We start from the raw sequence: 24,851 nt of genomic DNA, 5'->3' as shown, positions 1-24,851 counted from the left end.
AAAAAAAAAAAAGAAAAATGAGACACAGAGCACAAGACTGCCCCAGCAAGACCATGTATAAATGGCATAAAGGTCTGTATATGACTACAAAATGTTTGAGGTGTATATCAGATATTTTTTGGGAAGATTTTTACAATGAAGTGGCACCAAGCTAGAGAGAGAATTCTTATTCTCACTCCAGGGTTGTATTTATTTATTTTTCCTTTCCTGACGAATGGGACCCACAGCTTTTATTTGAAGAGAAAAATACCCCAAGAGTCACTTAACTCTCACTCTCTCCATGACAAGAGTAGAATATACTTGTATCCTAAAAGTGTTGAATCCTTACAATTTAAGGGCTGTCTTGTGGGGTGTTTTGCCAGGAAACATTATAGTCATGTTGTTAACTTTTATAATTCTACAGCTCTCAAGAAAATTTCTGAGCACTTTGAACAAAAAGCATGCTGACACTGTGGGATTTACTGTCTGCATGTACTAAGTGCCTTTTGGGAAAATTTCTCTTAGATTTCATTGTCTTCCTTCTGCCTTTTAAAATCTAATATACTTCAATTTCACTGAGTTAGGCTAAGTTTTCTCCATAGTGTCTCTCAACAACATTTCCTTGAGTTAGGTAAACACATCCTTTCTCTCTGTTGGGCTGTCATGTTCCTTTTCATTTGGGTTTTGGGAACTTTAAATGATGTTAGGAATAGCATATTTATAGTGTCTCAATATAATTGTAAATTCGAATAGAGAACTTTTAGTGATAAAAATGCTAATAGGTTTAAGAAAGGGCCTCACTTTCTTCACCAGTAAAATGAGGAATGAACCAAAATTTCTCTAGTTCAGTGAAAGACAAAGCTACACATGACTTATAAATACAGCATTCATAAAAAGGAGCTGTTGCTATTTTCTTGGAGTTTGCAGGAGACAGCTGTGGCTGGACTCCTGCCTGGACAGAGTGTGTGCTTTTCATTTTCCAGGTGTAGATTATGAAGCTCTTTAGCCTTTGCCCTGAGCTTTTGATCTAAGCCTCAGCCTAAAATGTTCTCTCTCTAGAATACAAAATTAAGACACATTTCAACCATTCCTTGCCATATTCCAGCTCTTCTGTCCCAGTTTTAACCCTATTTTGCCCATGAAACAAGTTCAACCCTGCCTTAGGTTGTTCACAATCTATTTTTCTTTTTCCTTGGGGTATGCTTTCTCTCTCTTCTTATGCCTACCTGTTTTTCAGAGCTGCCAATTAATTTCTTGGTTCTTAATTTTAAAATAGGAGCCTCCATTCACACTTTACCAGATAGCAAAAGTCTCTACTGCAACAGTGACGAAAACAATTAGAAAAGAAAAGTATCTTGAAAGGAACAGAAGATGCACGGAGAAGAAAATGTTAAAGGCCGATCCATACAACCAAGACAAGACAACAACAAAAGTACCATCTTTATATATTTAAAGAGTTAAGACACATTGCAACAAGGAAATATTGAATTCCAAAGAAAATACAACATTCAGAGGATAAAGAGTCACTAAAGTTAAAAAAAATGCTAGTAAATGTGAAAAATAGGAGTTTTGAAAGATAAGAATAGAAAATTTCCAAGGAAAAAGGCAGACGAATATCAAATATAAACAAGAAAGGATCAATCAGAAGGCCTTACATATAAATACTGGGAACTCCAGAAAGAAAATAAAAACAGATAATTGAAGTAAAGTATCCAACAGCAAAATAATTTTTAAAAAAACTTCCAGAACTGAAGAACATGAGTTAGCAGACTAAATGGGCCTCTCAGGTATCCAGCACAAATGATAGAAATGGACATATCAGTAAAATTTCAGAAGACAAGGAACCAAAAAGAAATATCACAAACTTCTAGAGCAAAAAAGAAAAAAAAAAAAAAGCCAGGCATAGAGGATCAGAAGTCAGACATATTTCTGATATCTCAACTGAAATATTAGATACCATGGAACAATGTATTCAAAATTCTGAAGGAAGAAAGGATTCTTCCAACCAATCCTGTGAATAAAATGCAAGTAGGATAGTGATGTATTCAGGCATGCAGGCCTAAACAATTTTATCTCCAACTCACTTTTCCTAAAAAGGCTATGAGATGCTGTGTTACCAAAACTGAGGAGTAAACCAAGAAGAAAGAACATGAAGTACATGAAACAAGAGACCTAACACATGCTGAGGGAAAACAGAATAATGGTGAAGGAATTGTTTGTGAAGACATCTTTTGCCATATTGATAGAAATGAATAGAATATTGGGCACATTTGAACATTTTGAAAGGTACTTAGACAATGGAGAAAAGCTTGAGGTTGAATAAGTGCTAAGGGCATATAAATTAAACTAATGAACAAAATGAATAAATCCAGTATAACAAGAGGATATGCAAGAAGGAAAAGTAATTATTTTGGTAAATAGATCAGCTGTGAATACAAATATATAATATATTGATATAAGTAAAATTGTGATAGGAAGTTTGGTGGATAGGAAGGTTGTACATGTACGGTAGAAGAAAGAGAGGGAAGAAAACTAAATGCTTGTCTTCCACAGTCAGCAATAACAGTTAATGCCTAAAATAGAAAAATCTAGATTTGTATCAATAATTTTTGAGTAAACTATGGAATAGCTTTAGATTTACAAGCATTGTAAAGGTTACACAGAGTTCTCTTATACTCCTTAACATACTTTCTCCTAATATTAATATCTTACATAACTATGGTACATTTGTCAAAACTGAGAAACCATCAGTGGGACATTGCTATTAACTGGACCTCAGATTTTATTCAGATATCACCAGTTTTGCTGTTAATGTCTTTTTTTTTTCCTGTTGCAAGACTCCATGGACATTACATTTAGTTATTATGTCTTATTCGTTTTCTCTAGACTGTGACAGTTTATCTTGTCTTATTTTTTATAACCTTGACAGTTTTGAGGAGTACTGATGAAATATTTTAGAGTATGTCCCTTAATTTTGGTCTATCTGATTTTTTTTCTCACTTGGTTTATGAGTTTTTTGAAAGAACACTATGGTAGTGGAATGCCTTTCTCATCTGTAGATTAAGATATTTATATATCACTGACATTTTGAACATGGTAGTGTTTGTCAGATTTCTCTATTTTTTCCTGTTACTAGTTTCCTGTTGGAAACCAGAAACTAAGTCCAGCCCATAAAAACTGAATGGAGGAAGATAAAGTTCCTATAGGAAAGTAGTATCTACACATATTATTTAAAATTCTCTGTAAGAAATATTTGTTTATTCTCCCACATTTTTATATTCAATAATTATTTTACATCACTATGGACTTGTATTTAGAGTTTGGGTTGTAATCCAATATTATATTATTCATGTTTCTTGAGTTATTCCTGATTTGGCCATGTGAAAGTGCTTCCATTTGGCTCCTTTGTCCCTCAGCATTCCCTGCTTGCTCCTTTTGTTATTTGAGCATTTCCTTATTTTTTGGCATGACAAAATTTTCCAAACTCATATTCTATTTTTACTGCACCAGTCTTAACACCAGCCATATCTCAAAGAATTCCTGGTTCTTTTTTCTTAAAGAACAGTGTTCAGAGAAGGGATTTGAGTATGTAATTTTAAATAAACAAATAAAAATTTAAAAAGAGAATAGAGGTAATTCTTGAAATTTTTTATGTAACAAAAAACATTTATTAGTACAGTTTTATGTTGCAGAAATGGATAAAAAATGTTTATGTAACTTTACCTAGAAATTACTGATTTGTGAAAATTTGTTCAATAATTGCATTATGGAGATAAAAATGACACAAAAAGAATCTATATAATAAAAGGAAATAATGAACATATTCTGATATGAAGTAAAAGTGGTAACAAAGGGGGAAATATTTATGATTAAAAGATAATGTTATGGGGTTGTTCTGCGTTTTGCTTAGTCAATAAGTTTAGGGATCAAATATTTCTAATGAGGACCACAAGACTAATGCAGAAACAAGTTGTAGCATTGACAGAAAGCATCAACTCTCCAAATTCCTTTTTGCAATTTCCTTTCAATCAAATATAATCTGTGAATAAGGAGTCATTTGCCTTCTAGCCAAGTTTATCTCATGGGAAACAAAGGGATAATGAAAAAACCTGCTACTTTAAATTTAATTATGAAAATAGTAAAATAAGAAAAGAATTATATTTTCCTCTGTCAATTCATATAGAACTTAATCTGTGCCTTTCTTTGGTGGTAATTATCAATTTTTGCCATGCATTGTAGCCATTTGTTTATAAATTTGATTTGTCTTATTTGCTAGAAGGCAAAATTCCTTGCAGGCAAAATCTCTGTGTCTTACTACTCATCTTAATATATATCTCAAAAACCTGCTTAGTTCAAGGCACAAAATAGGAGCCCTGTAAACACTAAAAGAAGGCATAAAATAATAAATCAAGAGATTACTTGATGGGGTGGAAATGAAAATAGGCTTGGAGAATGAAATGTTGCCATTAGTTAGTTTTACTAAGTAAAGGTATGTTAGGATGAGTCATATAAACACTTTAGCTTTCAGAATAGCAAAATTTTCAAGTCAGAAAATAATTATACATAATCTCATGGCCAGAGATACAACCAAAAAGTAGAAGCTTATAAGAGTATAAAGATTTTTTAAAATATTGAGTGCTATTTATAAAGGGGAGATCACAAAGAAGTCATTTATATATATATATTTTAAATACAGAGACATCAAAAATTAACAATGTGAGGTATGTCACCAATGAGAAAAGAAAAAAAGATATATGGACAACACCAAAATTAAAAATATCCTTTAAAGGATAGAACATGTTTCCATCAAAATTTTATCAGAAACTTTGCATAATTGAATTATATTGGAAAATTTAAATCATTTATAAGCACAAATATGTCCCTTATTTACTTGATCTATTAATCATTGTGACGTCTATTTTTCAGCCATGGCCACCATTAAAAACACAAGTCAAAGTAGATTGAATTTAAAATCAGAAATTGAATCTCTAAATCAATAAGTATTAAAAAAAGTCAAATATCCAAAAAATCATTGTCAAGCCAATGACTTGATTCTCCCCCCACTATATTTTCTTTTAAGAGGTTTAGAGTTTCACATCTTATAATTAAATCTTTATTGTGAATTAATTTATATAAGGATTCAGTTTCATTCTGTTGCATGTGGATATCCAGCTCTCCCAACACCATTTATTAAAGAAATTTCCCTTCCGCTTTGTGTATTCTTGATGCCCATGTCAAAGATTAGTTGACTGTACATGCATTGGTTTATTTGTGGGCTCCCTATTATGTTCCTTTAGTCTATGTGTCTGTTTTTATTCCAGTATCATACTATGTTGATTACCACAGCTTTGCAATACAGTTTGCAATCAGGATGTGTGATGCCTCCAGTTTTGTGCTTCCTTGTTAAAATTGCTTTGGCTATTTGTAGTCTTCATAGTTTCATATAAATTTTAGGATTGTTCTTTATATTTATGTAAAAAATATCATCAGAATTATGATAAGGATTTCACTGAATCTATAGATCCCTTTGGGTACTATGGGCATTTTAACAATATTTATTCTGCCAATTCACAAACATGGGATAACTTTTTATTTATTTGTGTTTTCTTCATTTTTTCACCAATGTTTTACAGTTTTCTTTGTGTAGATATTTTACTCTCTTAGTTACTCTTGGCATAAATTTGTGTTAAGATATTTTTGGATCCAAAATATAGGCAACAAAAGCAAAAATAAACAAATGTGATTACATCAAATTAGAAAGCTCTGCACATCAAAGGAAACAAACAACAGAGTGAAGATACAGCTTATGAAATGGTAGAAAATATTAGCAAACTATACATCTGATTAAGGGTTAATATCCAAAATATTTAAAGAATTCAAGCAACTAAATTAAAAGAAAAGAAATAACCCAAATAAGAAATGGGAAAAGGGACTGAATAGACTTTCTCAAAAGAAGGCATACAAATGGCCAACAGGCATATGAAGAAACGCTCAACATCATTAATCAATAGGGAAATGCAAATCAAAACCACAATGAGATATTAATTCATACCTGTGAGAATTGCTATCATTAAATAGACAAAAGATAGTAAGTGTTGGTAAGTATGTGGAGAAAAAATAACTCTGCTACCCTGTTGATGGAAATGTCAATTTTGACAGCCATGTGGAAAAAAGTATGAAGCTTCCATAAAAAACTAAAATAGGAACTACCATATGAGCTAGCCAATCAGCATCTCAAAGATACATCTGTATTCTCATGTTCACTGTGGCATTTTTCACAAAAGCCAAGATATAGAAACAACCAAAATGTCTGTCAGTGTATGAATGGATAAAGAAAATGTGGTGTGTGTGTGTATGTGTATGTACAAAATGGAATATATTTGACCACTAAAAGAAGGAAATCCCACCATTTGTGACAACATGGATAGATCCAGAGGAAAGCAGCCAGACACGGAAAGACATACTGCATGATCTCATTTACACGTGGAGTCTAAAAATATTAAACTCATAGAAGCAGAGAGTAGAATGGTGGTTACCAAAGGGCAGGGTAGGGGTGAAGAATGGGAAGATGTTGGTCAAAGGATCAACATACTTTACTTTCAGTTAAAAGATGAATAAATTCTGGAAATGGAATGTACAGTGTGGTGACTATGATTAATAACAAAATACTATATACTAGAAATTTGCTCAGAGTATAGGTCTTAAGTGTTCTCACCAAAAAAAAAAAAAAAAAAAAGGAACCATGTGAGGTGATGGGCATGTTAATTAGCTTGGTCGTGGTAATCATTTCCCAATGTATACATATATCAAACCATCAAACTTTCATATTAATTTAATACATTTCAACTATTTTGTCCAAATAATTTCTTATTGAGGAAAAGGAAATCATAGAGGCTATTTGCTTTTGATCAATTCACTTTTATTTAATAATTTTTGGGGTTACTTGGGGGAAGAAATTTATCTTTCAACAATTATTTACTGAGAATCTTCTATCTTTTAAGCACCTATAAGGTGCTTGGAATTTATCAGTGAGTGAAAAAGGCAAAAATTCCTGCCCTCATAATGCTTACATTCTAATGCAGGGTATGCTAAAACAGTTAATAAGGAAAATGGTATACTGAAAATTTGCTAAGAGAACAGATTTTAGGTGTTCTTACTATAAAGAAGATAGCTATATGAGGTGATAGATATGTTAATTTCTTGAACTTAGTAACCCTTTTACTAAGTATTTGTATATCAAAACATCATGTTACAAACCTTAAATACATATAACAAAAAATCAATAAGCTAATTAAAAATAAAATTGTAAGTAAATTATGTATTAGTAACTGACATATGCTATTGAAAAAGAATAAAAGCAGGAAAGAAGTATAGGAAGTGCTGAGGTATCGGGGTACTGCATTTAGAAATAGGGAAGTCAGGGAAAGTCTCTGGAAAAGGTAACATTGAGCTAAGGCTCAAATATGGTGAGAGAGTAGGTCATGAAGCTGCCTAGGGGAAAGACAGGAAACAGCCAGTGAAAAGGCCTTGAAAGCGGAGTGTAAGGGGAGTGTGGTTGGCACACCCAAGAAACAGCAAAGAACCAGATGATGAGCCAAGCCAGAAAGATAATGAGGTGGGCAGCATAGATAATATTCAGCCTTGCAAGCTATTGTAAGAGCTTTTGGCCTTGAAAGGAATGAGGAGCCAATGGACAACTCTGAGAGAAAAATAACCTGTTTGATTATATTGAAATATTGAAAACAGACTATGGCAAAGTAGAGTAAAATCGGGAAGATTTAGTAGAAAGCTACTGCAATAATTCAGGAAAGAAATGATGATGGCTTGGACCAGAGTAATAATGGTGGAGGTGGTGAGAATTTGTATGTTTTAAAATAAAGAACCTACAGGGGCCAGGTGTAGTGGCTCACACCTGTAATCCTAGCATTTTGGGAGGCTGAGGTGGATGGATCAGTTGAGGTCAGGAGTTTAAGGCAAGCCTAGCCAACCTTGCGAAACCCCTTCTCTATAAAAAAAAAAAAAAAAAAAAAAATTCAGGCATGGTGGCATGCATCTGTAGTTCCAGCTACTCAGGAGGCTGAGGTGGGAAAATTGCTTGAATCCAGGAGGCAGAGGTTACAGTGAACGGAGATCATGCCACTGCACTGAAGCTTGGGTGACTGAGTGAGACTTTTTCAAAAAAGAAAGAAAGAAGAAAAGAAAAACCCTATAGGACTTGCTGATAAGAAAGTGTAAGAGAAAGAGAAGATCAATCTAGGAAAAATGAATTTGCTATCAAGAGAGAAAGAAAAATAAAAGATGGGACAACTGTTGGGTTTTGGGTATATTGTTTGAAATTGCTGGACGATGAATAGAGAATATCAAATGGGTAAACATTTTCGGTCCATTAGATCATTCAGTGGATTCACAGTACACACAACTTTAAAAATGTGCACATTAGTAGACAAACACCAAGACAAAACTAAAAGCAATTTTAAGACTCTGGATAAGAGTCTGATTTTCAAACAGTATGTTATCAAATAATATGCAAAATACTCTGAAATGTTGTTAGGAGTGCAGGATTGGAAAATAAGATTTGAGTCTTCTATTATTGGGTATAATATGTGGAGCAATTTCTGAAAAACAGCTAGATTGACAAACTAAATTGGATTCCCCAAAGCAGAAAAGAAATTTGTCCAAATTTGCATATAATTATTATATCCAAAGTGCCAAATGGAGAGATGGTAAGACCATCTCTGTTGCTGGAATTGCATAAATGTGTGTATTTGTGCTAACATGGTGCAGGAGAATATTGATATTTTGAGTTGATAAGCTGATAAAAGCTTCTTGGGCTTCACAATTCAAGTGCAGCATTTCACTTGACTGTAATTCACAACTCTCCTGAAGGCTGAATATTTTATACACAGAGTTAAATACACACAGTATTAAATGCAATATATTTCTGACAGTATAATTTGAGGCAGAAACCTTCCATCATATTTACATACTGCTGAGCAGATGGGGCGCTCAAGCTTAAGGTATTAGATGAGAATCAGTAAATGAAGGCATATTGTTGGCCTTGGTGTCATGGAAGGGGAAAGCAATAATTTGTGAGTAGCTACTCTTTCCTGGAAGTCTCCTCTGTTCTTTAAAAACTATTGCATCTTTACATTATAGAGCACTTAATTTTTAAGGGTTAAAAAAACCCCAGAAGCTCAGGAGATTAAAATACATGTATTCATTGAATTAGCCCAAATTTGTTAATCCTAAATTCTTTTACATTTTCCATATTTTAACATATATTTTAGCCCAAGTTTGTTGATCCTAAATTCTTTTACATTTTCCATATTTTAACATATATTTTCCCCCTGTTGGGGTAAATTACAAATTATGTGCAACATTTAGGGAAATTTACCTGGTAAATACTCAGAACCATGACTAGGCCTCCTAACCAGTTAGTAGGGAATCTCAGATGCAAACTCCATTTTATCTTCCTCTTTAGCCCAAACAACAAAAGTTTAAGTCAAATATTATCTTGTATTCTTAAAGGAATATTTAAATATGATTTGGGAATTGTCAGAGATTAACAGGTAAATTCTTCTAAAATGTGGCATGAAGTTGTAACTATTCTAATATGGAAAAATAAGCATAAATATATAAAAAATCAGAATCAACCTTCCTGAGTTAATACAATGAACATATTAATATATTGTAACATGCAGAAATAAAATATTCAATCTGTAATATGTGTATATATTGTGGTTACCTACATCTATGTATAATATATACACACTGTATACAAGTAAACAACATTGATTTACACCAATATTGGCAGAATCTTTCATCATACTTGCTTTTGTTTATTATCAACTTAACATAATATTTAAATTTAAAGATTAAGCATATTTAGTAAAAACTCTGTCTCCCTTCATGCCTTTCATCTTCTCTATTTTTCCTCTCTTTTTTCTTTCCTATTTGTTTTCTGCCTCCTTCTCACGGCCTTGTCTAGGATAAGGTGAGTAAAGCACCTGCCTTGTGTGCATAAATGAAAAGTGTACCAAACTTAGTAATAAAAACAAATAATACTCTAATGCAGTATTTTAAGAAAAGAACAAAATCAATGTCAAAATCCATTATAAAATATCAAAATTTCAAATAAAGACTAGATTTGCCAGTACCATGTGGAGACATATTTGTGCCTGGGGCAAAAGAGATCAGCAGTGCTGATTCCATCTACATCCTGATTATTGAAGGGCTTTTAGCGCCCCCTTAAATTATGCACCTGAGGCAAATGTCAAACTTGTTTGAGCCTAGACTTGGCCTTGCTCTGTTGTTCCTGCCTTTCTTCCCAGCTTTCCAGACACAAAGTGAAAAACAGGTAGATACACCTGATCATTTTGCCAAACTTGAAACATAATTCTATATGGCATCCTTCTGTAATCGAAGTGATAGGTCTCCGTTACATAAACATACAAGACTGAGGGCATTTAAATTGAATCAAAAAGTACTGAAATCTGTTCTTATAAATTATTTTACTGGGAGCCTTTAAAGATAGTGAACAAGTTGATCTACTCAGAATATAAAGAGAAATATACAAATATCTAGTCTCTTTAAGAGGAACACTATCAGGACTCAGACTTAGACATTTTGGGATCTAAATTCATGAATAATCTGATATTGATTTCTATTAAAGAAGATTTTAGTCACTCAAGTTGGAAAGAAAGATTAAGAATCAAGTTTGATGCTATAGAGATATAGGGATACACTGATGAATCAGGTATGTGTCCTGGCCCAAAATAGTATACAATCAAGAAGGATAGACATGCAAAGGCAATTATAACATTAAAAGGAAACCGTTTGTAGAGATGTTACATTATTAAGAAAGTTTAACAGAGGAAGAAAATATTTTAGGAAAGAATTAGGAAAGTCATAGTACAACTGAGATAGACCTTGAAAATGAAGAGCCAATGGACAGAAAAAGAAGGCAGGCAGAGGAGTGCATTCCTGATGAAGGGAAAGAAATGGGCAATACCTGAAGAACACTGAGGAGTATGAGAGAAAGCCAGTAACTTGGTTTGATAGGAATGTAAGACATGTGAAAGGGAAAAGAAGACACCCAGATCAATGCCTAACACAGAATAGGTGTTATTTAAGTAATGAACGAGTAAATGAATACTGAAAAAAGGAATAATACCAACCTATAGAGACTTCTGAATGCTAGCATAAACAATTTGTGCTAGAGATAAAGTGGAACACTTAAAGGCTTTTGAGCAAAGATGGATCACTTTCAGTACTATACTGAGGGAAGATTAATTTGCAGGAGGGGGCCAATTAGTAGTCCAGGAGGATGGTAATAATGACATGAATTACTAAATTGGAAGTCGAAAGTGAAAGGAGAGAATAAATGGGAGAGATGCGGCAGAGGCAGGATTGATAGTTAAAGAAATTAATTGGCTCTGGTAAGAAAGATGAAGGCAATGAAAATGACTCCTCAATTTTTAGCCTGGATGATAGGGAGGGCAGTGATGCTTTTAACAGAAAAAAAGAAGACAGAAAGATAAGCATCAACTTGCAAAGAAAGGTAATTAGTTGAGTGTTTGACACATGGCTGGCAGGAGCACTGGCAGGACATCCAGGTGGAGATGTGCAGCAAGCAGATAAGTGTTGTTTTGTTCCTAAATGTCACAAGGGGGGAAGAAACACTTGCCACTTGATATGCCCCTCACTTAACCTCTACTTTTCTATCAATTGCATACAAGGAGCAAAGACAGGGAAGGTTTTGTTCCTTAGTGTTGAAACATTAAAAAAATCACTCATACACACTCACACAATACACACACACACACACACACACACACACACACACACACAGCCACTGGATCTCAAATGTTAGATGCATTGGAATCTCTTGAAGAGCTTATTAATATACAATGTTCTAGTCTCTCCCAAAGAGTCTCTGATTAGGTAGTTCTGGGTTGGGCTCTAAGACTTTACATTTTTCATAGTTTCCCAGGTGGTGTTGATGCTGCTGGACTAGAGCCCATGTTAAAGATCACTGGCCTAAGATCAGGGCTTTTAAATAGTACCCAGAAAAGTGATTCTCAGAAGATAATCTGTTAACAATGTTTATTAGAATCATCTTTATTGCTTATTAATTTAATGCTTGGATCCCACCCCAGACTCAGTGAATCTTGATATCTGGGTTTATAGGTTTGAGAATAAGCATTTTGGACAGCCTTACTACATAATTCTCAATAGCATAAAAAGTTTGAGAACTACTCGAATTGTGAAGTGAATTTTAATTAGTTTTGAGAGAACATTACAGACTTAAATTTTTAAATTATGATGGAAAGAGCAAGTGACCAGAATTAAGAGATGTGGGCTGGAGACATAAATACTGACACTAATTAGTTGTGTGGCCTTAGGTAAATCACTTAACCTTTTTAGGTATAATTTTCTCATCCATAAAACAAAATGATTAATCTAGAAGGTCTCTGCATTCCTTTTCAGCTCCATAACTGTGATAAATTCTGGGAATTGCAATGAGTAATGTCAGAGATAAACATTCCCAGAGTTTAGGAAAACAAATTATTCTCAATTGGATGTGTCAGAATAACATGAGTTTTTGTTCAGTTGAACTACATATGCTTCCTTCCCCCATTCTGACTTGCTTCTCTTGCTGGGGCTGGGTGCTAGGTTATTGGTCTCTTCTGTCTTTGAGAATCACTACTGGGATGAACCATATTTGTGAGAGAGATTGAGTCTTACCTATCAGGAATGCTGAGCTTTATATGATAAGCAAGCACAATCCAATTTTTATTGGAGCATATGGTGAAGATCATATTCAAGTTTATTAGCCAAAATAGTACCTCTGAAAAATGCATACTAAAATAGAATTTAGATTTATATAATTTCTATCCCATATCCATTAGGATGGCTATTATTTAAAAAAAAAAACACAGAAAATAAATGTTGGTGAGAACGTCAAACCAATGGAACCCTTGTGTATTATTTGTGTGAAGGTAAAATGGGGCAGCCATTATGGAAAACAGTATGGTAGTTCCTTAAATAATTAAAAACGGAATTGCCATTTCATCTAGCAGTTCTACTTCTGGATATATACGCAAGAAAATTGAGAGCCATTATTCACAACAGCTGAAACACAGAAGCAACCCTTGTCTATTGATAATACATAGATAAAATGCAGAATATATGTGTGTGTGTATATGTATGTGTGTGTGTATATATATATATGGTATATATATAAAATATGGGATATATACACACACACATATACATACATACACACACACACACACACACACACACACAGAACAGAATATTCTTTAACCTTAAAATTGAAATAAATTCTGACACATGCTGCAATGTAGATGAACCTAGAGGAACATTATGCTAAGTGAAGAAAGCCAGTCGAAAAAGTACAACTACTATATGATTACCTTTATATGAGATATCTAGAATGTTCAAATTCATAGAGACAGAAAATAAGATGGTGATTGACAAGGCCTTCGGGGAGGAGGGAATGAGGAAAATCATTTTTAGTGGGTACAGAGTTTTAATTTCCTAGAAAAAGACCTCTGGAGATAGATGGTGGTGACGGTTGCACAATAATGTAAATGTATTTAATGATACTAAACTGTACATTTAACACGGTTAAGATGCTGAATTTTATGCTACATGTATTTTATAATTTTTAAAAATAAGTAAAATTTAAAATTTCAATAAAAGTTTTTATTAAGAAATGAATTTTAAATATGAAAGCGGTAAATGTGATGTGCTCAGATTATATTACAAGCCAATTTTTATCACATATAAAGAGAAGTTTTATCTTTAGTTATGGAGATTTTTAAAACCTCATCTGCACTTTTGGACTCCAGTATTTAATATTATGTATAATAGGAGAAATAAAAGAATAATGGAAGAAGCCAGTTATTTCCTACAAAACATAAGCATGGTTTTATATTGTAACATATTTATTTCCCCAAAAGACTATCGAGGCATTCAAATTTTATTTATTTTATTATCTCCCAGGCAGAGCTGGCGCCAGATAGCAGAGCCCTAAAGGATTTTGCAAGACATATTGATTTAAAATAAGAAAAATACTAGAGTTATGGATATTTAACAAGAAAGGAGGAATTTATAATCAGAAGCTTTAGTGCCTAAGATGACAATTAATCTCAGAAATGTAAAAGCAGAAAGACATGCTAATAGTCATGGCATTTCTGTTTAGTCAGAGAATTGAATTTAGCAGTTTAGAGAGAGAAAACTGTAGAACACTGAACGCGTAAATCAGAGAGGAGCGGGAAGGCCTTTTTGAGGATATAAAAGAAAAGCCAGGGATTGGGAGCCACTGAAAGCAAATAAAACTTATAAATGTATAATATACATACATACTAACCTGAAAGATGTTTTTGACAAAAAATCAAAAAAGACAAGGGCATAAAAACATTTTATTTTGTAAAAAGTCGAAATGAAAATCTAACAAAAACTGTATTCATATGTGTGCCTGTTTGCATATGTCTGATTTTTGCAGCTGTCTCCTGTTTAAATAAAGAAGGAAGTCATAACGATGTACACCTGCTATTAATGGAGGTAAACTCTGAGGGCAAAACTGGAGACTATAATAATTTTTAAATTGTGGTAGGTGTATTAGTTCATTTCTCACTGCTATAAAGAAATGCCAGAGACTGCGAAATTTATAAAGAAAAAAGGTTTAACGGACTCACGGTTCTGCATGCCTGGGGAGGCACCAGGAAACTTACAGTCATGGTGGAAGGTAAGGGGGAAGCAGGCACCTTCTTCACAAGGCAGCAGAAGAGCACGCGTGCAAAAATGAGGAAGTGCCTCACTTTAAAACCACCAGCACGGCGAGAACTCACTATCATAACAGCATGGGAGAAACTGCACCCATGATCCAATCACCTCCCACCTGGTCATTCCCCTGACACATGGGGATGACAATTTGAGATGAGATTTGGATGGGAACACAATGCCAAATCATATCAGTCAGATTATAATTTTTAATTCTTGGTATTTACCCAACAGAAATTTTTTTTAAATGTATATGCATTTTTCATTTTGGGAAGTAGCTTTGAGAGTAAGAACTAAACCAAGGCAATGCCTTGAATATTTATTAGAATAAGAAGTTTGAGCATGTAATGCAACCGAGCAGGAAATAAAAATGCATCAATCTATTGTTTTTCATATTGGGGAACTAGAAATTTGGAAAATCCTTTGGAGAATTTTTTCGCTTGAGTGTGAGGCTGTGTGTCAAGACAGGACTAACAACACAGGCTTGATGTTAGAATCTCTGTGTTAAGGACTCCCACTATGGTCCTCTGCCATTTCCTAGGAAGTATTTTATCTCACACGGCTATTAAGCAGTTTGAAATTAGTGTCCAAAGACTCACTGAATATTCATTCCAGAAAAAAGATCCTAGAATTCATAAATTCTGTTTCCACGGTTTTAAAATATGGAAGAAAACTAAGTCCAAACTGGCTCTCTATTTTACACAATCCAGAAATTTCTTTCAAATGCTTCTGTTTTTCTTTTTTATGTCTTATTGCTCATTTAGTTCAAATTATTATATTAATGTGCAGTTAGTGAGTTCCAATGATACATGGCCCTATAGGTGTCTGTTCCACAAGCACCTTCCTCCTCCACCACTTTATTGCAGCACCTTCTTCTCTAACTAAATTGCCTTTTGTTTCCTGCATGTCCTACGCTCTGCTCACCTTCATGCCTTTGCTTAGGCCGTCTCCTCCCTATCCCATTTATTGTTATTTCTGTGTTACCTAATTAAATCCTACTTATTCCCAGTTTAACATCACTTCCTTTAGGAAGTCTTCATTGATCTGAAGTAGCATCATCCTTCAGGCTATGCTAGGTTCCCTTTCTCTGTGTTTTCACAGCGTCTTGTACAACTCTCTATGGGGTAACTACTGTTCTGCATTTTACTTAGCAGTCACTGAATAAATGTTTGTTGATTAAAGGAATGAGTGAATAGATGAATTAGAATTGAATGTAGCTAATTAAAAGAAGAACTGGAGCAGATCTGGATTTCATCATGAATTAAATCACTGTGGAAGAAAGCAATTTAAAAAAAAATTCATGCTTTGTCAACAGCAGGTTGGTAGTATCATCTTTATATACATAAGACAGCACTTCATTGTTTCATCAATGTCCACTATAATTTATAGAATCTGTATATGTATACACATACATATTTTCTGGGCATCTAGAAAACATGTTTATTTGTAGTATGCTTTGTGTGCTATAAAACTTGACACATTGTAACTCGTGTTAAATTGCTTACGACAATTTCCTAAGCAATTTTACATGTGTCAAAATGATTCTAGATTTCTTGTTTTCTTTTTGAGAAAACATCTAATCAAGGCTGATTTTGATTTCAAATATCCATGAAGATTATTAAAAACAAAAATAAGTCTTTCTTTTTTTTTTTTAATTGTACTTTAGGTTCTGGGGTACATGTGCAGATCATGCAGGACTGTTGCATAGATACACACATGGCAATGTGGTTTGCTGCCTCCATCCCTCCGTCACCCATGTCTGGCATTTCTCCCCATGTTATCCCTCCCCGACCTCTCCACCCCAACTGTTGTCCCTCCCTTGGCCCCTCGACAACAACAACAGACCCCAGTGTGTGATGTTCTTCTCCCTGTGTCCATGTGTTCTCATTGTTCAACACCCGCCTATGAGTGAGAACATACAGTGTTTGATTTTCTGTTCTTGTGTCAGTTTGCTGAGAATGATGGTTTCCAGGTTCATCTGTGTCCCTACAAAGGACACGAACTCATCATTTTTTATGGCTGCATAGTATTCCATGGTGAACATGTGCCACATTTTCCTTGTCCAGTCATCGATGGGCATTTGGGTTGGTTCCAGGTCTTTGCTATTGTAAACAGTGCCATAATGAACATACGTGTGCATGTGTCCTTATAATAGAACGATTTATAATCCTTTGGATATATATCCAGTAATGTGATTGCTGGGTCAAACGGAATTTCTATTTCTAGGTCCTTGAGGAAGTGCCACACTGTTTTCCACAATGATGAACTAGTTTACACTCCCACCAACAGTGTAAAAGTGTTCCTATTTCTCCATATCCTCCCCAGCAGCTGTTGTCTCTAGATTTTTTAATGATCGCCATTCTAACTGGTGTGAGGTGGTATCTCAATGTGGTTTTGATCTGCATTTCTCTAATAATCAGTGATGATGAGCATCTTTTCATATGTTTGTTGGCCTCATATATGTCTTCTTTTGAAAAGTGTCTGTTCATATCCTTCTCCAACTTTTGGATGGGTTTGTTTGCTTTTTTCTTGCAAATCTGTTTTAGTTCTTTGTAGATTCTGGATATTAGCCTTTTATCAGATGGGTAGATTGCAAATATTTTTTCCCATTCTGTTGTTGCCAGTTCACTCTAACGACTGTTTCTTTTGCTTTACAGACGCTTTCGAGTTTAATTAGGTCCCATTTGTCTATTTTGGCTTTTGTTGACAATGCTTTTGCTGTTTTGGTCATGAAGTCCTTGCCTACGCCTATGTGCTGAATGGTTTTGCCTAGGTTTTCTTCTAGGGATTTTATGGTGTTAGGTTTTATGTTTAAGTCTTTAATCCATCTGGAGTTAATTTTAGTGTAAGATAAGTCTTAATAATAATTACAAAAGCATCCAACTCTACTATTAAAAACGCATTAGCATGGCTGCTGGAAATGATCTCTGCATCTTTTTTATTCTCCCACTGTGCAGTTCTCTTCTTTCATCATGTGATCACTGACACAGACCTAAAAACTCCGATTTCTAAAGAGCAGAAAAGATGCCAGTGGGATCTGAGCTCTCAGCTGCAGGGTGCAGTAATGAAGTGAATCATATATTTGTTGGAATCATTTGCCAAAAGGGCAAACACAGCAAATACACTGCTACCTCCGGTCCAGTGGTATGATAGCCCAGCCTTGGCATTTTCATAGAACCAAAGCTGTTGAGTATTTTGTCTCATTTTTCCCCAAGCCATTTTCAGTTTGCTTATTTATTTCTGTAATAAGGGCCTAACCCAGATTTTGAGGCCATATTCCTAGTCAGTATATTAGCAAATCGCTCACTAAAGCTCCAATTAGCCCTTACCCTGTTTCTGCTGCTGGCTCATTAATTGCCATCTACTTTGGCATTTTTACTCAATGAAAAATGATGCTTACGGCTCTAGGAGGAAGGAGAATGGAACAAGGAGAAAAGAGGATATGGCCATGTGCAAGATCAGGACTAAGTATAGGTGAAGCTGTATCACAGTTGAAATCTGTTTCTACTTACAGCCTTTTTTCTTTGTGCAACTTGGTGCAGAATTGCTTTGTCCTTAAGGCTCGCATGTACCAGTTGCTATCGTTCCCAGCTTCACTCAGCTGTGGGAAGCAATGCCCTCAAGACTTTCAGCTGTTGGTGAGATTGCTGTTAGCCAGGCTTCCACTGCCATTGTCAGGGATGAAGAGGGGCCTTACACCTCAGTATGCTCCTGGCAACATGCTCACCCCTCCTGCCACCTGTCTATTGACTCATCTCCTTGTCAATAGAATTTGCCTACAAGCTATGTTGGTCCTAGATTCCCAAATGCTGCCCTCATGGAAAATCTGAAGTTTCCTGATCACTGTTTAAATCTCACTGATATGGATCTGCACATCCCTTGATTTTGGCCAATTTTCCTATTCCCTTACAACTCTCTTGGTTCTTCCACTCTGCTCTATGAAACTGTATTATTAGCAGGATCTATATATCTAGGGAGATCATACAATGTATAGTCATAACAATACTCTTGAGAGTGAGTGGGAATACAGTTAATAACAATGTGCCAAGTGGCAAAATCAAGACTGTCCCAAGCAAACTAGGACATATAATCACCTTACCAATATCCTGGATTTATTTTTTTTTTAATTTCCTTTTACTTTTTTTTGCTAACTAGAATGTACTTATCTTCTGGGGATACTGCATTACCTGTGGTCTTGCGGTGGGTTATTTTTCTTTCCTACAACACTCATACCACTGGGACAAGAGCCGGGGTGGGAATCCCTCCTTGCCCCTCAAACCACTTCTAGACCTCTGTCCCTAAAATTCTACAGCTTTGCAACTTATGTCATCAGACTTTACTACCTGCCACTGAGTGTTACTGCAGTCATCTACTGACCCTCCATCACTCCTCCAACATTATTTGAAGATTTTTATCACTTGGCTCTCTGCCACTCTCTTAAATACTAGTTCTGTGTTAATTCTTGGTGATTTCAATTATTCATATAGACATTTCTTTCTCATAATTTCTTCTTCCTATTCTCATAATCCCCACATCCTCCCTTTTAATTCTTTTCTTTTCTCCAATCTTTCTCTACCCTCTTCTTCTACTCCACCAGACCTGTTGTTGTCAGGTCACCAGTGATTGCTGGTTTCCAAATCCATGATTAATTCTCAGCATTCATCATCCTTTATCATGAGCATCATTTGACAGGCAGTTGATCCTTTGAACTTGAAACTCTTCTTTCCTTTGGTTTTTAAACCACCACTCACTGTTTCTTGCTTTCCATCCTGGCTCACTAGCTGATCGTTATATCCTCTCTGTCTCTGCCTCCTCTAAATATTAAATTGTATTTAGATATTTTTCTTTTCTAGATATACTCACATCCTCAGTAACCACATCCAGCCTTATGGCCTTAAATAAAAAGTCTGTGCCTGCATAATTAGTAAGCATTTCACATTAACTACCCTGCCAGAGACAAACTTCTCATTTGACTTCTCAAACCTACTCTTCTCATGGTTTTCTCAGTCTTAATAAATGGCAACTTCATCCCTCCACCTACGTAAGCCAAAGACATTGAAGTCATGTCTAACTCCTCTTTTTTATCCCACATTCACTCTCTTTTAGAAAATCTTGTCAGTGCTACCTTCAAAATATGTTCAAACTATGTTTCACCATCGACTTCCCTGTCACTATGGTATACTTCTCATCACTTCCGCCATAACCACTCTGCTCCACCCACCCTCGTATCTCACTTGGATTATTACGGTAGCCTCCTCACTAAGCTCCCTGCTCCCACTCTTGAGCCCTGTGGTCTCCACACAGCATCTAGAGCAAACCTTTAAAAAGCAAGTTACAGTGCGTCACTCTTCTGCTCAAAATTCTTCACTGGTTTCCCATCTCCGAGTAACCAAGGTCATTAAAATGGCTCACAGAACATTATATCAGTGATTGTCAACCCTTGTTATGAATCAGAATCACTTGAAGGAATGTGAGAAATTCAGATGCCTTCTATTTACCAATTAAGATACAATTTGGACTTTAGTGGGGCCCAAGCATCAGCCTTTTCAATGGCCTCTATCCTGCCCACCTCTTACCATCTGATCCTGTCCATCTGCCTCACCATCCCTAATCCCCTCTCTGTGCACCCTGCTCCAGCCTCACTGTTCTTGACATTTCTCTCCAGCATGCTGCACTAGCTTCTGCCTCAGGAATTTTGTAATGAGCATTCCCTCTTCCTGGAGTACTTCCTGTCCCCTCTCTCTCCCCACTATATGCATGGTTAACCCCCTGTCCTCTTTCAGATCTCTGTTCAAATGTCAGTTTCTCAGAGATGTATTTTCCAACCACCCAATATGGGATGGCAACATTCTCTTCATGCTCTGCTTGTTTTCTTCCTTCTTACTCTTCCAGTTTTTCTTTAGAGCATACATTTCTGCTTTTCTGTTGTCTTCTCTTCACTACAATATAGTCTCCATTTAGGTAGGAAATTTACCTGTTCTATTACACCTTCCAATGCCTAAAACAAAGCCTCAGAAACAATAGGAATTCACTGAATACGTGTTGAATGAGCATGTAAAATAGCAGATTCAAGTCCACTGATTTTTTCAGCCAGGGCTGAATAAAACTGGGGTAGGCTTACTTACTAGTTCACAGGGTCTAGAATTGGTCTTCCTGCCTCAGTCTTCTAAAACCCATGACATTGGCCCATATTGATATGACCAATCTTTTGTCTTGGCTTCTGTTTTAATACTTCAGTTTTCCAGTTGGGATTAGAGCTAGGCCCTAAATTCCAGTGGCCTGGTTGCAGCCCTGATGCCCACTTTGAACCTTGTGAGTTCCCCCTAGTAATACTGCCCCTTTCCCCATATTGCTCTCAGACTTCTGTGGACAGACAGCTTTATACATCGATGCTGTCTTTATGACTGAATACTGCTGGTACTGGCACCACCATTGACTTCCGTGTTACTATGGTACCCATCTGAGTATACATCCCCTTGGAATTTCATAGTCTGAAGTATTAGTCACTCACAAATCCTACCAACCCTGATTTTCTTTACTTCTCTAGTGCTCTTCTATGCTGAGATTCTAGAATGATTTGTTTTTTTCCCCAAGATTTATAATAGATTAATGGGAAGTGAATGCCGCTCTCATAATAATCAGAGACTTCTCTATTTTAGTGCTGCACATGATCCTTAATTTCTGGTCAGATCTTTACTTGCCATCTGGAATTTTCTACATCTATTCTCAGAAATTATATCTGTTTATGTCCTAGGCCCTTCTAAAATGATCTAATAAGCTAAATTCCACTAATATACTAATGCCAATAACTGCTCAAAGCCATCGTCTTTTAAGATGTATTTGGGTTTTAATAAAAATGAACTTCCACGGTGTAATTTCAGAATGCTGCTGAGTCATCGTCATGGCCTCCTAACTGCTTTCCAGCTTTTACATTGCCACTTTCTCTCAGCACAATAGTCATATGATTTGCCAAAATATTTTATCATATTGCTCTTCTGTTGAAAGCTCTCCTGAAGTTTCATATCCCACACAGAGAAAAAGCCAACTTGAAATGTTCTAGACAGCCGTGCATTAGCACAACTCAAACTTTTACATGCATATGAATCACCTATGGATAATGTTAAAATGATATTTGTGTTTAGAAAGGCTGGGATAGGGGCATGAAAGTCTATATTTTTAGGAAGCTCTCAGGTGATGCAGGCACTGCTAGTCCACAGGACCACACTTTGCTAGACCCTACGTGATTCGTCTTCTCTCTACCTCCAGACCTTTTACCTCTTGACTTTGTCACATTTTTGATATTATCCATTATTTCTGAATCCATACTGGCCTCCTTCATACTCTTGAAACATCTAGGCATGCTTCTACTTCAGGGCCTTTGTACTGGCTGACCGTCTTTCTAAAAACACCTTACTCAGACATACACATACTCTCCCCTCTCCAACCTGCTTAAAGTTTTTATTCAAATGTTACTTTTTTAGTAAAGCCTTCCCTGGCCACCTGATTTAATAAAGCCAATTACTTTGCTTCTTGGTATTTCCCATCCTCTTCTCCTACTTTATTTTTCTCCTTAACACTTCTCACTACTGAACATACCATAGAATGTGTTTTTCTTTTTTATTGTTTACACCCATTAGAATGCAAACTGCATGAAGACATTTATTCTCATTTCTATCCATCCCAGTGACTAATGTACTGTTTGATATATAGAAGGTGCTCAATATATAATTGTTGAATGAATGCACAAAAAATCAGTTGCATTTTACAAATCATATTTTTTTTCTACTTATGCAAAAGGTCTTGAGTAGAGCAAGGCAGAAACAAATTTGTTCTCATTTACTTAGGGTAGTTTGATACAGGTGAATGTCTTCCAAGGATACCAAATCTGAACTCATCTACTTAATGCTCATTTACACAGATTTCTTTGGTACAAGCCAAATGAAGATGGCAGATGAGATCAGTATCTACCTTCAAGTAAGAGAAACTTAATGAGACTGGTAGCACAATTCAGAACAAGCACAGACTGAGACATTAATTGACTCTATTTAAAGTTATAGATTGTGAGGATTGTTTTTCTCAGTGATGCAGGCTTTCCTGGAAGGCAGTTGCTATATACATGGATTCATGCCAAAGATATTATAGAAGAAGTTTGGCCTTTTGTGAAATGTTGGCCTCAAAGACCTCTGACATCTTGTCTGCCTGTACAAATTAGAAATCCATGACAGAGAATGAAAAGCTGCTGTTGAAATGTTCAAGACTCATTGCTTGAAGAAGAATCCACCACCAAATTTCATGTGTCATAGTTCTCAATTTCATGAAACTCCAATGAACTTTAGCAGGCAAAAAGGTTATTCTTTGTTTGTTGGTTGTTTTGTTTTTTAACAGAAGCCGGCCAAGATCTTGCAAACTCAAACCAAAATACATCTTATTATTATTAGCTGCTCTCTGTCTAATCAATTGTCAGCTGTTTCTAATTTGGGTTGAAAGAAATCTGCAGTACAAACAAATTTCACTTAGATATTTTCTATTATAAATTCATTCAGAAGGGCATTTTTCACAACCCCTCTAGTAAATCAGAAAATTGAATAAATATGGTATAATAGATATTTGAGGACTTTATTTGCAGTTTCAAACTCATTAGCCACCTTATCAATGGACTAACAAAGAATAGAAATTATTTTCTACTTCTTTTATTGCATCTTCATTTTATTATGTCACAATTTTACATTAAGATTAGGAAATATTAAATGATAAAGTTTTATAATTATAAATTGCTCACATATACACTCTCCCAGGTAATCTTCAGGGCCATCTTGTAAGAAAGGCTTATGGCTCTACTCGGGCTACTTATTGATGCTTTACATATAGTACCTTATTTAATCTTGACAAAAACTGTGTGAGATAGGACTCTTATCTTCATGATGCAACTCCTAAGGCTCAGAAATTTTAAGTAACTAGTTATATTTATACATTTTATTTTAAAAATGAGCTGGATTGAAACCCAGTTTGATGTGTCCATCAAGACCATGCTGATGAGAGAAAATAAAATGAAATTTCTCTGGAATAATACTATATAGAATGAGTTTATAAGGCATGAGGAGCTTTGGCTCCTAAAATGGAATAGAAATATGAACTGTAAATTTCTGTTTACATTCATCATCAAAAAACTGAAATCTCTTTTTAACAAATAATATAAAGGAAAATAAGTCATTCTCAAAGCCATGCTGTATACTTATTCTGAACACAAATTCATTACCATGCTATGAGTACCTAGTAAGCCTTAAAACATTTACCCTCCTCCTTTCCCCCAAATACATGTTCATTCACCTACCTGGATCCACCCTGAACCTCCCCCCATCCCATTAACTGGGAGACACCATGTTGAACCTCCAGAAGACAATGGTTCTCTTGAGAAAGCCAAGAAGGAAGTATTTTAGAATCAATAACTGAACCCCAGAAAATGGAGTATAATAAGGGCCAAAAAGTTAGAGGCCATAGCTAACATCTCCAGGATATTCACTTCCTTAAATACATCATTAATACTTGGAGAAAGGTTTATGTTACCATCATCAGCTCTCAGAAGCATGATATCAATATGGTGCCTGCAAGAATTACTAGTCTGACTCTAGGGGCCCATAGTAGCAGCCATGGCAGACAAAAGGTGTCAGATGAAAAAGCAGAGAATAACGCTGACACCTGTGGCAGAATAATTTTTATAATCATTAAAATATCCTCTAGCATGATATTATTAAGTTTGACATTAGAACAGGAAACACAGACTTGGAGCCCAAATTATTCTGCAGTAGAAGATCAGAGAGAAAAAATGTATAGCACTATTGCTGTTATTACTGACATTCACCTGTATTCCATGATTATTTATTAAATGTCAACAATGGTTTTCACTAGTCTAGTCACTAGAGACAATTTTAAGAAAAAAAGTCAGTTCTCTCATAGAGGTTGATAGGGTTTGAAATGCTTCTGTATGTATGTTTATAAACTGCAGCTCAGAGTAAAAATAGCTTTAAGATTTTCACATAAAGGAAAAACAGTCTTTCTATGCC

General features: G+C 35.3%; 1 protein-coding gene across 2 annotated transcripts in view; it reads right to left on the bottom strand.

Annotated features, from left to right (window-relative positions):
* The window catches only part of GRID2 (glutamate ionotropic receptor delta type subunit 2), a 731,875-nt gene that overhangs the window by 254,410 nt on the left and 452,614 nt on the right, over positions 1–24,851 (bottom strand). The gene's annotated exons all lie outside the window — the stretch shown is intronic.

This window comes from Cebus imitator, unplaced genomic scaffold (assembly GCF_001604975.1).
Source record: "Cebus imitator isolate Cc_AM_T3 unplaced genomic scaffold, Cebus_imitator-1.0 Scaffold144, whole genome shotgun sequence".
Classification (NCBI taxonomy): domain Eukaryota; kingdom Metazoa; phylum Chordata; class Mammalia; order Primates; family Cebidae; genus Cebus; species Cebus imitator.
The sequence above is the reverse complement of the archived record's forward strand: the minus strand, read 5'-3'. Positions and strand labels throughout refer to the sequence as shown.